The sequence below is a fragment of the Micrasema longulum genome, unplaced genomic scaffold (genome assembly GCF_059751315.1).
Source record: "Micrasema longulum isolate JH-2025_06_02 unplaced genomic scaffold, ASM5975131v1 h1tg000595l, whole genome shotgun sequence".
NCBI classification, from domain to species: Eukaryota; Metazoa; Arthropoda; class Insecta; order Trichoptera; family Brachycentridae; genus Micrasema; species Micrasema longulum.
The window spans coordinates 1,055,125-1,067,669 of NW_028277791.1; the positions used below are offsets into that span (position 1 = coordinate 1,055,125).

Sequence of the window (12,545 nt, forward strand, 5' to 3'; positions counted from 1 at the left end):
TGAGATTGAAAATAAAGCGGATGCATTAATTCTGTAATTTAATAATTCGTCTCATATGGTATATCTGGATGGCTTAAATCGAAAAGGGGTATTTAATTTTACATACCTGTATAATAATTAAAGTCGAAAATTGTGTTAATTTACACGCATTATCATTTCGACTGCACTGCAATTTTACACCCTTCAAAACATCACATTATTTGATGGGCACTCCAAAATATTTTCCCCTAAAATCGACGGGATGATTTTTCATAAAAGTTTGGTTACAAACACCTCGGAATGTTCAACCTAGCCAAAGCGTTGAAAGCCTTGTAATGCGCAGTTTTATCGAATACGGTTCAATTATTTCAAACGAGTTTTGCAAAATATTTCATTCCCGAATTCAATAATGGATAATCCGTAGCATGAACGCATTGACTGTACGAAAATTGCGGCAATTACATGATGGTTTACCATATTCCCTAATGATATTAACTGTTTTACATGAATACACAGGCTTGTAGTATTTTTGCAGTTTTGCTATCTTTTGAATGCATTTGGATGATTTGAAAACACGATGAACCAATGAGAATTTCAATTCAATGTACAATTTGGCGAATATAATTCTAATTGAAATGGAATATGAAAGCATACAGAAAAAAATCTTGCTATTAGTTTTTGTATTCATTAAAAGTTGTTTTTAATTCTATCAATAACTAGGTAGCGCCCCGATAGGGTCATTTTTTTAAGAAATAAGTTTGTTTAAATGGAAAAAAAAACAATAATTTATCGAATGCTTGACGAACGTAAAAAAAATATACAATTTTTTTATTTTTTTTCTCAAATAATAAAACATGTGATAATGAACAAATTACAACAGAGATGGAGACAATTATAGAGAAGAAAATATAAAAATCAAGGCATTTACAGGGCTTATTATCTGTCGTTGACTGGTTTAAGTGGCCACTTTACACACTGTGTAATATTCACCATTTTGCTCGAATTCGATCAAATGATTCTCTTCATAAAAATGATGGTTTCTGCTCTTTAACTTCACTAAAATCAACAGGTGGAAGAATTGAAGAAATATGGATTTTCAAAGATAGGTGAAATGGTGAATGTAACATAGTCTGTAAAGGGGGCACTTAAACCAGCCAACGATAGGTCATAAGCCATGTAAATTCCTAGACTTCTATATTCTCTTCTATAAAATTGTCTCCATCTCTTTTGTAATTTATTAATCTTAATGACTCTCTAGGGGGTAAAATCCAATATTTTGTCTACAAGCATTTCGACAAACTCAAAATATTGTTAACATATTACTTGAACAAGATATTGTACTCCCAGAAGTTTTAAAATAAAACTCATGTGGGACAGTACATGAAAAGAAAACATTTAGGTGAAAACTTATGATATCGCCATGGGAGCTTTATGTTTTTTTGTGGATTTGCAATTTGCACCCTATTTATGATGGATAAAGCTAAATTCTATTACGTAATAGCTATTATAATACCCTGGTAATTAACATTAAAAAAAGCTGCAACTGTGACTTTCCTATTTGCAACCGAGAGAACGGAATAATATATTATTATATATATTATCAGTTTATACTATTCAAAGTAGTATGAAAACATAATATTAGAAACATAAAACACAGTATTAGAAATTATCTATATAGATAATTTTAATGACTTTGACTATCAAAAAGATTTCTGTTGTATTTTTTTGTGTTACAGTTAAACAACTGTTTTATTTTCTTTTGAATTCTAGTTGTTAATTAAATATAAATATATAACAGTTTAAAAATAATATATAGTTTAAAATAATATATATTAACATTACATTATGTAAGGCTAAGACAAGCATTATCGAAAAAATCAAGAAAGGAGCTCTGCGCTGGTTTGAACATGTAGAACAAATGGACAGCGAAAGAACGGCTAAGAATATTTACAAGGCGAATGTTGACGGGTGCAGAAATAGAGGAAGACCAAGAAAGACATGGCTCCAAATCCAACAAATACAACAAATCCAACAAACACTTAAAGATGGATATGTTAATAGTCGGAATTATCGGCTCGCGTGCATGAGAAGATGTATGAATGTAGGAGGAAGCGAGATCTGTATTCAAAAATAGATTGTTGTGGCGTTCTTTCCTCTCTGCCTACCCTTACGGGGAAACGGCGTGATGGTTTTTTGTCGGTGTTGTTAAAAATAATATTCGTTTCTACCGACGAGACTTTTTTATAGATATGAATTTTTTAAATTTATTCAAAACATATTTGAATACATAAAGACAAATGTATTGTTTATTTTTTTAAGCAAGACAATTTATTTGGCTTGTCGGTGAATGTCAAAAAATCATATCTGTACCTTAAATGATAAACCATGGAAGGTACATTGAATCAAATATTCAGGAAACGAGATTTTGTAATCGCGCTATTTCCAAAAGATTATTACTTTTGAACCAAATGAGATAATTTCAACCTTCAAAGGACTTTAAATATAAAATAATGATTATTTTAAAAACAAAAATACATCTTGAAATAGCGTATCTGAGACTTTTGATGTTTTTTTGCATTCTCAGATTGTAAGGCAATTAATTGAACACAGCTGTAACCACATATTTTAGTGTTTTTTTTCTACATTTGTTGCATGTCTTTGGAATTACCAAACCTGATTTTTTTGTATGATTGCATTTTTTTGGACTAAAATAGGCCAGAAAGGCCAAACTCAGTAGTAAACTACAGCACAGAACACATTGGCTTGACAAAATGCGCATTTAATTGTTGTGCGTCTTAGCTTGAACACGGAGGTTATGTCTACATCTTTTACGACAAATTCAATTTTCATGAAATATTATAAAGACTGACTTTTGTACGTTTCCAAGGAATATTTATTACCAATCACGTTTATTATTTTTTATTTTGCGTATATTTAAATATCTGAGTATTTCAATTGCTTTAACTTTCAAAAGCCTGTGGTAAAAAAATTCTTTGCACGCGGTGATTTAACATCGTGTTACCAAGAGCAAAAGACGGAAAATTCTTAAGTTCAGAAACTTGGAGAGACAATTCAAAAAAATGATTTTTCCTTCATTAATTTTATTTTATTTTATTTTATAACTCAGCAAAGATACATACTAGAAAACATACTATTTGAAAGTATTCGTCGATACAATTTAACATGCATAAAAATCTTCAATCATAGAATTACAGAAAATAGATATATATATTAAGATATAGTTTTTAATTTTTCTTAATACGGGATAGAATGCAATAAAAAATAAGTTGTATGTGTAAATATGAACAAATACTTTAGCACTATTTTAGCAAAAAAAAAACATAAATACGTCTATTATCTTATGTGCATGCGTCCCCCATCATTGTCAATAACAGACTGAATCAACTTCACATAAACATCGGCCACTGAGCAGCGCCTCTATCTTCCTTGTGTTTTGTGCTCTCTCTCACACATATTTATTGCTGTTTTGGCGTCACGTTCATTCTCCGCGTAGCAAGAATAAATATTTTTTGTTTCAATTTCAGCATAGTTATACAAGTTCTAATTTCCAAATCCGGTGTGAAAATGTATATTTAAAGATTCCAAAAAGTACAACTTTATCATCAAAAAAATCGGAGAGATATATCAAGTCTTGTATCGTATGTAGACTACTGTGACATCACAGCCACACAAGAGTTATTCCGTCAATTTTTTTGACCACTCAACCGGTCAGCCACAGGTTATAAGCTTTCAAGTGCCTAGAGATAAACATTTGTTTTATAAGAAGGTTTTTTATTTTTGTTTAAATATCAGTCAATCGAGGTATAATATATATTTTTAAATTAATCAATAACGTATATTATTTTTATGAACATATGAAAAAACAACACATTTTTCAACTAAAATAGTTAATTCCGTGGTTAAGAGAATTGTTTCGGTAAAAATGATTTCAGACAATACAAAATATGCAAGCGTCGTTTTATAAAAGCTGTACAGAACACACAATAACACGCCAGGGTAGCTATTTGTAGCTCTCTCTAGCTTTCTAGAGCTTTTTCAGCTTTCGCGTAGCACCTTACTGCCTTAATTATCTTATTATGCAAAAGCGTTTTCGGAAGTTCAGACTTCTTTAGTTGAAGTTTAGACATTTTAATTGTCTTCAATTACTATAGTTGTTCTTGTTTGTGTTCTCGTGGAACCTTTGATGTTTTTATTTCATAACGATTTGCAGGGATTTCTTTTCTATTTCTTTGGAAAAGAAAATTTTCCAAGAAAACTCAATACTTTGTAGTTTTTTCAAATCCTCCCTTACAAAAACTTCTTATTATTGATGTTATTTAAATAAAATACACGTACATTCATCATTTATTCTCAGAAATGACTTATAACTCATTATGGGACAAGGTTTACAAAAAAGATGTTTTATTGAAATATAAAAGTATTCAAAATATATCAATTTATTTAGAGTTTTGGTTTCAGCCGTTTGACTCAAAAATTTTCGATTTTTTGCTGAACGCAAGCCTTGCTTGATGTTTGCCGCAGTCGACTTTTCATTTTGTTTTACCAGGCGATCTTATTTTCAAGGTACACAAACTTTTTTTTAGTTTTTCAGTTGTTCTCCAAACATTATTACATCCATTGGCTACTCATTACTTAAAATAAAACTCTTACATTATTAAACATTATTAACATTATTAAAACTCTAATAACAAAATTCTCCAAGCCACTGCAGGGTGGATCCATTCACCGTTGTTCGAGCGATGGCGCGATATGTTAAGACCACCATAAGTGCTGCAATATAAAATGTTATTTTATGTTTATTGTTATATCTATTTTTGTTGTTATATTTTTGTTTATATTTATAACTATGTTCATGTTTATATGGTAGAATTCGCTCTGCACTATATAGCCATTTTACTGGAATAACAAAAAAATTCAAAAAAAAAAAAAAAAAAAATAACAGGCCACAGTCATCGCTTTAGTTTTGTTCCTATTTATTTTCTTGTTATGTTTATTATAAGGTATATTCTTAAAGGCTGTCATAGCTTCTGTGAGTTCTTCTTCACTTTTAACAATCAAAGCGGTGTCATCAGTAAAGCTAAAATCGGAGATATCGTCACTCTTGTATCATAATCCATGAAGTAAGAGAGGGAATACGTTTGTATGAAAAATAGTCAGACTGCTCATCCTTTTAACACGCAGTAGATTCGAGCTCATTCTTTGCCGACTAACACGTGGCGTCTATTAGTACCATTGGCGGTTTACGCAGAATCCACGAACGTGAAAATAAGAGAAGAGTCGTAGTTGCCACTCCCCCACCAATACGCAAATATATATAAATGAAGGAGGCAAGGCTAATTCTATTTTTCCATTCTCTATTCTTTCCTTAGTACACTGCTGTAAGTATATGATTGATTCATTGAAAATCTGAAAGAGCGACCCGCGTCGCCATAGTTAAGCAACTTATTAAAGGAGTAGGTGGGTTCAAAGTTATTTTCTGAAACATCACTTTATTCTCACAGTTTTGCACTTCTGCCGGGTAAACATTCGATGGCGTATGGCAATAGAACCTGCAACCGCAAATGCGCGTTCACTGAATTTATAGCTTTGGTTGCGCACATGTATTATGACTTTTTTTATCGCCGTACGTAGATGTAGCTGATTTTAGAGTAAAACGTCTGTCAGCTTTTTTATCGAGAGTGCATATTTTTTTAAAGACATTCTAAAACAGAAATGCACAGTGACAATACATAAGCCAACAGAGTTTGTGTTTGGTATAATTTTTGTTTTTATACATTAAATATTTATGAAAAAAAAAACATATCAAATTCTAAAATAATGGTCAAGACATATGTGATAAACAATTTATAAATTAAATATATTTGCAATGTAATTATTAGAACACACATAACAATATGTATGATATGTGTGCCCTACTTTAAGATTTAAATGAAAAATAAAAAAAATATATCAATATTTAAAGCCTCACTTCATTTTTTTAATAAACAAGTATTTGCGTTCCGCAATATATTAAATTTTTAAGGCCATTTCCATTATTCGTAAATAACCGTTTTAGAAATACACCGCTTTTTATATCGAAGTATTTTAATAAATGTATTGTATTGTAGTAAATATTTTTTTAATATAGGCGCTACATGCAAATATAAAAAAAAACGTTCTTGTTTAAAATCAAAGCAAAATATAAACATTTTTTTTTATTGCTTTGGGTAAATTACTGTAGTCCTGCAACCCATTCTAGATAACGCTGATGTTTCTAAGACTGATTTAGGCTGTTAACTGCTCGATAAATTTAAATGACTTCAAAATGCATGCATTTTGTTATATGGTCCTGGAAATATGACTACATAAATCTGATTATTGTAGGCAACAATGACTCAAAATTTAAAAGTGCAGAGATTATCACACCCTCTCAATTCTGTAACCTGTACTTTGTTATCCTAACTCTCCACTATACCAACATGAAAAAAAACATGTTTTTTCAATTCTTGGCTTTAATTATTGTACATATTTTAAAAACATAGCTAGCAAAAGCTCTTTGATCCCCATTCATAACTCCCCCTTTTCAAGCTTACTTCTCATGCAGCTCGACTGTGGAAACATTTCTAATCCTTTATTAAAGATATAGGATGAGAGATTATTTCTACTGTAGTTTTGTTTAAATTACGTCTGAAAGAACAAATATATTCTTTCTTATTTAATATTTTCACTGAAGACAAAAAAAACAATTTTTCTTAGTTCATAAAAGACTTATCAAAAAAGCGGAAAAAATTTAATCTAATATTTTTTAATTTATTGCGACAGATTTAAATATAAACAACTTTGAACAAATTAAAATATGAACAACTCCTTAGGGAAAAAATTCAGCTAGTCTACAAGCATTTAGTCACACTTAAAACATTTTTAATCTAATCTGATAACTTGACCGATCAGATTATCAAAGAGATTTTTTTATTATTACAAAGCAGTTTTTCAAATGACGCAGAGTCCGTTTTGATATGAATAACGTAATAATTTGAGTCACGTATTGATTTACACGTCTAGTTTTATTTACTATAGAAATTCAGAAGGAGAAATGATGGTCTTGACTAGACCATGGTACTAAATTCTAAGACTCGTAATACGGCCTAGTCATTAGGCTTATCTAGTGTAGTACTTATTGCTTTTAGTACTAAAGCTAACTCAATTACAAGCAATGGAGTATCAATCATATGATACATCAACACACACTATTTTATGTGATGACATGATGTGTGCGCATTTGCAAAATACATTTATTGTTTTAAAAAGTTTTTTTACATACATTTAGATCATTTTCGACAAAAAATAAAATATTTGCATTTTAAAAACATGAGCAACTACTTCTCAATGTAATTGACCAGTTAAACTCAATGTAATTGACCAGTTAGACTCAATGTAAATTATCCTAATTTTCCATTGTATAATCATTATTATTTTTGTTTTTTTCTGAATTCTTTTACTGTATTCTTCCAACCTCCTTAGGAAAAAAATATAAAAGGAACAAATCGTAATAAACTTACACCAGTCTGTTTTCAGTTAGTTGAATAATACTGCTTATGCCAAAAACACTCCCAATTTATATTTATTTTCAAATCATTTAGGTAACACATATCATTTCTAAATATAATGGATTTTATTCTCATAAATTGTAGTGAAAAAAATTTGAACAGAAATCAATCAATTGCATGTTAAATAACATTGTATACTAAAGTTTCGTCGGGTTTATTTTTTAATCTATTAATTTCAAGAATTTCTAGTTTTTCAAGTTTATGGTTAGTAAATTCTTTATCCTTACCTCTGTTTTGTAAAAATACATTAAACTCCTTAATAAAGATACCAATCTCTTACATGTCGCGAAAGCGATGAAACCGGTCACTGGATATTCCAAATTTGTCGATTTAAGTATCACCCGTCTTTTATTTATTATGACAAACCATAAAAAGTAGTGTAAAAAAGCATCTAAAAAATGCAATTCCAAGAAGGCAAAAACGCTATTATTGGAGTTCAATAAATTAACTCCTTTTTTACATCCTAAGAAAAAATCAAAAACAGTAATGTGTAATTTAAAAAAACCGCACTCTTGTTTTAACTTAACAAAAAGGTTTTGTTTAATTTAAACCAAACATAAAATTAACCATTATGAGAACATTGATTAATATCAGTGAATTATGAATGTTTCTTGCCCTTTTTACTGCTGGGAAAGGGTACAGGATCCGCGTAATTCAATTTATAATATAATATTTGCTTTAATTAGCACGTGCCGGATCCTTCCGGAATAATTTATGATCAGGTTTATGTATGTAGTTTGTGGCCTAGAAAAGGTATTAGTAATCCGAAGGTGTCCAGAAGCTAAACTAACCTTAAGCTACTTAACAAAAACTCAAATAGTAACAAGTTTCAAACAAACTTTCATTTCTTTTCGGTCAAAGTTACGGCGATCCGATTTACCACACTACGCAAAACTTCTCACTAAATAAACTTGTCAATAGCTTTACTTTTGCGGCTCATTCTCTCCTCTTATTCTCATACTATCGGGTTTCCTCGCCTTTTTTCTTCGTAGCCCGATACGAGACATTTTGATATAATTTCTGGAATTATGAAAACTTTGGCTGAGTCCGGTAATTACTTTGGACAAGTTTGGGAAAAGTTGCGTGAAGTATGGACAGTATTAAACATTTAGCTTTATTTCGCTCTGTTTTCTATATCTGAAAATGATAAAACGCTCCAGTGAAAGCCAGCGAAACGATTTACTTTTCCACTTTTTTGGAAACATTATATTAAATTTATCTCATGCCAGCTAAATCTTTTATTGGCTACTCAAATCAAATAGAATAAACACATTTTTAAGATTTCTGTAAATGTTCAATAGACAGATTTCTACAAAGTCTCGAGTATCAGTTTTGTTTGTTTGTTAAACTATTTATTAGTTTTTCAAACGTTTTTGTTAAACAACTAAAAACAGTTATTTGTGAGATTATTTTCCTGTGAATGTTGATCGCCATGAGCATTATTCACAGTCAAATAAGTCAAAAATAAACTTATTTGGGTCTTACGAGAAATTAAAAAAATATTTTTTTTATATTTAAATCATATAACTACGAATAAAAAAATATATACATTTCCAGAATCAACTGCAACTCAATTCGCGATTTAAACGATTATTTTTATTATTTTTAATAGCACGTATTTAGAGCTACAAAGAATCGAAGCAAACGACAAATTAACCAAAGAAATATCTTACACCAACAAAATAAATAAATAAACTCCCTTATAAGAACAGAGGAAGTGATGAATCTAGGACAAAGGGAGATAAAGTCTTTAAAATTACATTCTACGCGGACCATGAATATTTAGTAGCATAATCAGAAAATGCCTTATGACATCTGTTACACAAGTTTCAACATGCATGTCAAAAAATGGACAATTCAACATCTCAGTTAATAATTTTCTCTTACTCTTTATTCTAAGTGTGTGTCTTGACGATTTGAACATATCTCTCTCAATATGTAAATTATACGATTTACATATATTTTGATTTTAAAATCTCAAGCCACAGCGTCCTATACTCCTGTATTATTTATTCAATTTATAGATTTTACCATATTATTGGTAATTATTGAAAACAAGAAAAGAAAATATCAAAATAAAACACGCATTTGTAGATTTGTGTATCTGTCTAATTATTTTTTTGAAAATTCCTTTAATTTATTACATATATATATCATTTCATATTGTTAACGATAATTTTATTACCCTTGTTTGTCTTTGCATTTCTTTTGTATGTGTGTTTCTTCATGTCACTGTTGTAATTGGCTTAGGCTGTATGAACAGTACAAAAATAATAAATAAATAAATAATATAGACATGCATTTTTTTCTACCAAGTCGTGGTATCAAGAAAACTGAAAAGCTAAGATTTTAATATTTTTCGGACAGAGGCATTTGAATTTTGCATATTACATGGGGTAAACTAACGTATGAAAAAAATTTCGTTCTGAAAACAATAACGACGTTTTAAAAAAAAAAAAAAATATTATTTTTGTTTCGACAAAAATTATAAAAAAACTGAAATAGATTTTTAAATAATCAAATAAATTTAATCAAGATATTTCAAAAAAACGGTCACAAATGATCATTTGAGCTAAGAAACACGTTAAATTAATGAGCTTCTAATGTCTTGAATATCAAGTATATGGGCTTAATTATAAGGAATAGTTTGCAATGTTAAAATATTTAACAACAGATAATATGAAAATTAATTGGCATTTAGAACTTATGTCATATCATTAAATTGTGGATTAAATTAAGTAATCTAAGAGAACGTTTAAAAACTAACAATCAATCAGTTAATATTTATTGCATTAACTTTGCGGTCAAACATTAAACTAAATGTTATTAAATATTTGTATATCCCCACATACCGACTTTTCTATAACTACCGGTTTCGAGACGTCCCTGTCTCTTCGTCAGGACACAAATTAAACCAGCATGCAAAACCCACTATACACCTTCACCATAATTGTTGCACAAAAATATAAAGCCAACAGAGCATACATTTTAAGAAGCTTCCAATGCATGCATTGATTAGGTTATGAAAATATTTTATGTTAGATGAGAAATAGTTAAAAAAAAAAGGGTATGAAAAAATAGTCCTGAGCTTAATAGTTAAAGAGTAACTATTACAGTAAACATGGTATAATGGGCTATATTGAAAGGTTGTTTAATTATGGAACAAAGAAACATTATTTTGTAAAGCTTTCCTAATGTTAAACATGTCGATATTATTTATTTTTAACCCTTGATTATTTGTTTGTAAGATTTAACTCCTGCATCTTTATTTAATTCATGATTGAAATTAATTAGATGATTTGCGAATACGGAGAAGTTGTTATTGTGAAGACACCTCAAACGTTATTTAACACGAACATAAAAATTTCTTCTCATGTTCTTCCAACGTTAACTGAAGAACAAGAATTGTACTTTAATTGGTAAACACCTGAGTAATTCAACAATGTTTGATTATGTCCAAATGCTTGCAGACTGGCTGGACGTGATAAAGTTTTCAGCTCTTTTACTTCACAAAAGTCAACAGATGGAAGAGTTGAGGAAATGTGGATGTTCAAACATGGGCAGAATGGTGAATGTTACACAGTGTGTAAAGTGGGCACTTAAACCAGCCAATTACAGGTCATAAGCCCTGTAAATGCATAGACTTCCATATTCCCTTCTCAAAATATTTTTCCCTCTCTGTTGAAATAAATTTAAACCTGAATAATTTTTATATTCATTACTAAGCAATAAATCACCTATATTTTTAATTGTATTAAAAACAAATTTGATAATATTTGGTAAAAATTTGGATACAGTATTTCCGGATATAGTATTTACGTAAAGAATTCTTCCCCATTTGTTATCATTAAAAGTTTTATTATAATTACCTACTGTTGACAGCTTATCAAAATTGTTTGCTTGATTTTTCCGTACGTTTACTATTTAAAAGAGTATTTATCTTATTAACACTCAAAAATTCAATTTAAATTTTTTCCTTGCTTTCTGCTAAGGGCGCTGGGGTAATTCACCCCTCGCAGTGTATCGTTAAGTTTATGAGTCATAATATATAGCTTGATAAACGCGTTAAGGTTCCACGTTGTGGTCGCGGACCCCGGATTACAGGCCAAAGGTTCAAAATGAAAAGAAGAAATAAAAATATAGAATTACACTGCATGTGTGTAAAATCAATGCATGACGTAATCAAGGGTAACAAATGATAAAATCGGGGCGGAGTGCAAATATGTGACAGGTATAATTGATAAAATTAACGGTTAGTTTCATCAAAAATTTTGACTCTTGTATGACTGTGATGTCACTTGTTTACATACAAAACAAGAGAGCTTTCTTCTTGTTTGCTTTTATTTATTTATTTATTTATTTATATACGAAATTTCTGCCATTTACATATATGTGGTATAAAGAGTGCTTAAAAATAAATTTTTTAAAAAAAAGTCGAGTATGAAATATTAATACACTCGTACTGTACACATTATTAATTACTTGAAATACATATATATTTTAAAGAAATTATATAATAACAAAATACATTAATCAATCAAATTATAACTGATCCAACCCAATCTTCTGAAGATGATTTGCTCTTTTTGATAAACATATGTTGGTCCCTTTATTTTTTAAGTTAGGCAGAGATAAACTAAATATACCAAAATATGATGCATATTCACTCCCGGTATTCTGTAATCTAACAATAAGTGAGTTATATTGAGCTACCGTTCGAGAATTTTGACAATAAAATATTGTAGATGTTCTGCTTAATCTAGGTGGTACATAGAATTCAGTAGATCAGGGGTATCAAACTTTGGTTTTATTATTTTATTTAAAGTCGTTAGTTCGGTCGATGTTCTTTGTTCTTGCAATTTAGTTAATTTAAGAGAGTCTAAAATTTTGTTATAATTTAATTGATTAGTAAAAAAACCCATCTTAAAATGAATATATCTAAGAAATTTATTCTGAATT

At 29.5% G+C, this 12,545-nt stretch overlaps 1 protein-coding gene across 1 annotated transcript in view; it reads left to right on the plus strand.

Moving 5' to 3' along the window:
- LOC148280318 (uncharacterized) overlaps positions 1–12,545 on the plus strand; it is a 223,049-nt gene that overhangs the window by 66,604 nt on the left and 143,900 nt on the right. The gene's annotated exons all lie outside the window — the stretch shown is intronic.